This window comes from Protomyctophum parallelum, assembly GCF_964188405.1.
Source record: "Protomyctophum parallelum genome assembly, chromosome: 13".
NCBI lineage: Eukaryota > Metazoa > Chordata > Actinopteri > Myctophiformes > Myctophidae > Protomyctophum > Protomyctophum parallelum.
Window position 1 is genome coordinate 7,738,718 of NC_139708.1, and position 6,034 is coordinate 7,744,751.

A 6,034-nucleotide genomic window follows, 5' to 3' on the forward strand; every position below is an offset into this window, starting at 1 on the left:
AGATATGAGATGCTTCGTATTTTATTTACGCATAGGTTCGACTCATATACCTTTAATGATGTCCTGCAATTATAACACGTAACTTTGTCAGTGTTGCCAAATGCAGAAAGGTCTTTTGAACATTTTAAATATATAGAACTGTAAGTAAAACAGATCATTTTAATGGCAGCTACAGAATAGATCTGCATATTTTTTCTTTTTATCTTGCATTCAAACATTTGTGGCATTTCAGATGAACTTTTGGACTTTTTATAAAATCACATTTTTAATCAATGGTGAGACAATGTGTGTTACAAACAACATGCATAATATTGTTCGGCAGCTATATTTACCGTAGATCTGTGTGGTTTAGGTAACAAGCATTAGTGTATCTTATCATCACTGCCGGGTGGAAACCTTGTATGTCCAAAATGGTTACTTTTCAGGAAATGGGAAAAATAACCTATAGTTCCAGTGTAGTAAGCTCTTGTTAATATTTTATTAGTTCAATATTTATAAAACTCACATACAGACGCCCTTAATTTAACCACTTTCACTTTTGCTTATATATATTTTTCAAACAGCAATTGCATGACGGAAGTAATTAAAACAAAGATTAAAGAAGGAGATACAAGGTTTCTGTCCGACAGCAACGTTGGTGGGGAAGGAGTGAGGACATTCCAAAAACCACAGTATCATGTATTCTGTGAAAGTCCATACTTTGGACAAAATATTTACCTTGCCAGAACGTATAGCCTACAAGAGCTAATTACTATTTTCAGGGACAGCCAGGCCGTTTACAAATGCACCATTTACAGTTTTTTTTCCCCCTGCTGCATTTCGTATTTTAAATTTACCGGTATTTGTTTGTTTGTATTGCATGTGCTCTGCTCATGTGCAGGGGTTCTTCAGAACACTGCCAATATCCTGTTTGAATGAATGCTGTCCAAAGTGATTTGATGCTGAAGCCATCATCCATAGAATAGAATCAGTAGCATTCAAAAAGGCAGGCTCAGTTCATATAATTCAGCAAGGTTAAGTACTGTATGTGTATCAAAAAAGAAGAAATACAAAACAAAAACTACACACAAACTTGTGCCAAATGATTTGTTGTGAAATTTGTGAAATGTTTTTGATATCCTTGCAACAATCTCTGCGTGACTTACATTTTACAGAAGACATATCTCAAAAGGACTATAAATCAAACGGAGTCATTTAACAAATGAATCAGACACAATGAAATTCTACATTGTCCAAATGTTCAAAGTCTACGTGAGAAAATAAATAAATAACATCTACAAGGTCACTGCGAGTTTGTAGCCATTTCAATATTCATAGTACAATGAAGTAGTTAAGATGTGCCCTTGATCAAAACATATAAGGATGTGTATCATCCCCCTCGCACAGACACACACACACAAAACAAAAAACATCGCATGGATGCACCTGGGACCTCAGTGATGTCCTCAGGCGACCCAGCCGGGGTGATCAAGTCCCGACTTACGTTCCAGTAGCTACCCTCAATCAGTCCCATTAGGGAAAAACCAGGGTCACACAATCCATTGGAACTACTCCAGAACTACTCTGCCAGGGATGGAAGGTACGCTTCTGGCGCATGGAAGGACTAGGCTCTGTGGGTTGACTCCTGTCCAGGCACACACACACACACACACACACACACACACAATTTTCCTCCCGAATCAGTTCTCACTGCTTGGATATGAAACTAAAAGTGAACTGACTCCAGCCTGTTAAATATTGTAGGGACAATAGATTGTAGAATCAAACACTGGCAATACTTCTGTGCTGTACATTCATTGAACTGAATAAATGATTGATTTACAAAATAATTGTGATTGCGTGTCTTTGTGTAGTAGGACATCAGAATCAATCTTTATTACAAGTAAGGTGGGTGAAAAACGTGGTTGTGCAGGCTCATCATTGCAGTGAAGGATAGAGAAAAGAGGAGCATAAAGTGAATTGGAGGCAGGAGTGTCGCGGCAGTGTCGCCCCATACATATTGCAACGTTAACATCATGTTCTTCCTATAGTGATGAACATGCCACTCATTTTAAATGTGTTCACTGTCCAATGATTGTTATTCTATATTCTATTTAGTATTTAATCATCTCCTTGTTTTTTGACACCTGTCAAGCCAGTTCTCAAATGATGAGGTGTTGTCCACACCCATTCTACTTTATAGCAGGGCTATATTATCAAATGACTATATACTGTAGCACCACACATTCTTTTATGCCCTCCGAGACTATGGACTTTAGCCTTTCGCTTTTCCGTGATTTTCACCTTTTTTTCAAATCCTCCGAAATAGTGAAAAACAACATACTATAGTATGCCCTCCGTGACCATGGACTTTAGCCTTTCGCTTTTCTGCGATTTAACCTTTTTTCAAATCCTCAACAATGATGAAGAATCGCGCACTATAGCGTGCCACTTAATGACCTTGACCAATATCAATGACCTTCACCAGTATAAATGACCTTCACCAGTATAAATGACCGTGACCAGTATATGACTGTGACCAGTATATGACTGTGACCAGTATAAATGACCTTCATGAGACTAGTAAATGACCTTGACCAGTATAAATGACCTTCATAAGACTAGTAAATGATCTTCACCAGTATAAATGACCTTGACCAGTATGCGGTCCGTGACCATGGACTATAGCCTTTTGCTTTTCCTTGATTTTCACCATTTTTTAAAATCCTCAGAAATGATGAAGAATCGCGCACTATAGCGCGCCGCTCAATGACCTGAGACCATGGACCAATGAATGAAATACAACACATTGAGCAGGGCACTGCAGGGAGTTGAACCCCGTTCCGGTAAACCAGAAGTCCGACACCAGTGCCTTAGTTTTTGTGTTGTTGTTCATTTACAGGTCCAGGTGTGCATACGCATGTGCGCCTGTGCGTGTGTAGGTGCATGTGTGCATGTGTGTGTGCACGCTTCAATGACCACTGTTGGACCCCATGGCGATCAAGGACCTCAGGGAGCCACCCATAATTCACAACGGTCACAGCGAACTCTGTTGCATCACAACTGGTGGCCAACAGTCGTAACCAACACCGCCGCCGACCCACAGGAGAATACCATCGCACATTGTTATCAGACCAACCACAATCAGCCAGCCCTCAAACCAAACCCTTCAACCTAGAAGAACTCGAAACTGCAATGGGAAAGTTGAAACCCGGAAAAGCAGCAGCAGCAGCAGAAATTATACAGCACCTGGAACCTAACGCAAAGACCTGGCTCGTGGGGATGCTGAATACATGCATGGCACAGAAAACCATCCCTTCTGTCTGGAGAAAGGCCAAAGTGGTTGCAATCCCCAAACCTGGCAAAGACCCATCATCCCCAAAGAGCTACCGACCCATTTCCCTCCTCTGTATCACCTACAAGAGAGGCTGCTACTCCAACGCCTCATGCCACTCATAGACACCAAGCTGACTAAAGACCAAGCTGGTTTCCGTCCCGTCCTGTGCTGGACAGAGCTCAACCTCACTCAACACATTGAGGATGGGTTTGAGGGAAAACAAATAACTGGAGCAGCAACTGGAGGGCGAAGCAAGCACGCAGGCAGCTTGTGCCTGCGTGCCTGCCTGCCTTCCTGCCTTCCTCATGTGGAAGCTGCATAGGGTTTGTGCGTGTCTTTCTTTTTCTGTCTGTCTTTCTTAGGATGAAGATTAAGGTAGACGCCGTTGGAAGGCTCAACACAAGCCGATGCCCCTAGAGATCCATCCCAAAGCTTCCCTCAGGGAGCCCAGCAAGCCAGCTAGCCAGCAAGCCCGCCCAGTCAGCCAACGCAGCCAGCCAGCTCCGCCAGTCAGCCAGTGTAGAAAGTCAGGCTGACAAGACAGAGCATATCAGCCCTTGCAGTCTGCCATTGCAGCCATACCAGCCTTGCTCAGTGATTTCAGCCAGGCCTCTCTCGAGGCCTGGCTCTCTGTCTGCCTGGCCCGGTCTGCCCTGCCTTGCAGCAACAGAACCAGCCTTGCTAGCAAGCCAGCCAGCCAGCTCAGAATACGAGCTCAGCAAGCCAGCTCAGCTGGCAAGCACGCAGTTAGTCTAAACCAGTTTCAGACAGGCAGGCCAAGGCAGACAGACAGGAAGACCGAGGCGCCTAGGCAGGCAGACAGGCCAGGAAGGCAACAAAGTGCAGGCAGGGGGACTATCCGGCCTAAGGCTGCGCTGCAAGGGTTGGGGCCTGGCTTGCTCCTGCTGGTCTGGGCTGAGTGGCTGTGGCTGCACAGTAAGGCTGCAGTAACCTAGTCTGGGCTTGTTGCTGCACTGGCTTGCTCAGCTCGCATTCTGAGCCTGCTGGCTTGCCAGAAAGGCTGGTTCTGTTGCTGCAAGGCAGGGCAGGGCAGACCGGGCCAGGCAGACAGAGAGCCAGGCCTCGAGAGAGGCCTGGCTGAGCTGACTGAGCAAGGCTGGTATGGCTGCAGTGGCTGACTGCAAGGGCCGATATGCTCTGGCTTGGCAGCCTGACTTTCTACACTGGCTGACTGGCGGAGCTGACTGGCTGCGTTCGCTGACTGGGCAGGCTTGCTGGCTAGCTGGCTTGCTGAGCTCCCTGAGGGAAGCTTTGGGATGGATCTCTAGGGGCATCGGCTTGTGTTGAGCCTTCCTACCTTCCTACCTTCCTACCTTGATCTCCGTCCTAAGAAAGAAAGACAGAAAAAGAAAGACACACAAACCCAACTATGCAGCTTCCACCTGAGGAACCAAGACGCGAAAAAGGAACTGAGCGTCACTTGGGATGGTCACAAACTCTCCAACCATACCCACCCCATGTATCTTGGAGTTACACTGGACAGGACACTCTTCTTCAAAAAACACCTGGAGAACACAAAAGCCACGGTCAACACCCACAATAACATCCTGTGAAAACTAGTGAACTCCAAGAAGGGCGCAGACCCACAAACAATCTGTGCAACTGCCATGGCCCTGTCTTTCTCTACAGCAGAGTATGCCTGCTCAATCTGGAGCCGATCACGTCACACCAAATTGGTCGACACAGCCCTAAATGACACCTGTCGCATCAACACGGGATGCGTCAAGACAACACCTGTCCCGTGCCTTTATGCACTAGCCGGCACCTCCCCCCGCACATCAGACAACTGTGTATCGCTCAAGATGAATGGAGAACACAGGAGATAGACAGTGAAGTTGGGAATGAACGAAGGAAAGTCTGGAATGAAATGATAGAGAACACCTCACACACACATAGTTTCCTTTCGTGGCTGTTTACATTCGAGGGTCGCCGGTCCTCTCGAACGGAACAGTTTAACGTCATGCCCAGGACGAAAAGATATAGAGAACACCAACATGACAAATAACAGCAGGAAGGCATGAGCCACAATCCACCGTCTTGGCAAAGACCACACCACCCATAATTCACAACGGTCACAGCAAACTCTGTTGCATCACAACTGGTGTAGGTATTGGATGGAGCCCGCACACCACCAAAAAAAGAAAAACAACATACTATAGTATGCCCTCCGTGACCATGGACTTTAGCCTTTCGCTTTTCTGCGATTTAACCTTTTTTCAAATCCTCAACAATGATGAAGAATCGCGCACTATAGCGTGCCACTTAATGACCTTGACCAATATCAATGACCTTGAGCAGTATAAATGACCTTCAATAAGGCTAGTAAATGACCTTGACCAGTATAAATGACCTTGACAAGTACAAATGACCTTGACCAGTATAAATGACCTTCACCAGTATAAATGACCGTGACCAGTATATGACTGTGACCAGTATATGACTGTGACCAGTATAAATTACCTTCATGAGACTAGTAAATTACCTTGACCAGTATAAATGACCTTTATAAGACTAGTAAATGATCTTCCCCAGTATAAATGACCTTGACCAGTATGCGGTCCGTGACCATGGACTATAGCCTTTTGCTTTTCCTTGATTTTCACCTTTAAAAAATCCTCAACAATGATGAAGAATCGCGCACAATAGCGCGCCGCTCAATGACCTGAGACCATGGACCAATGAATGAAATACAACACA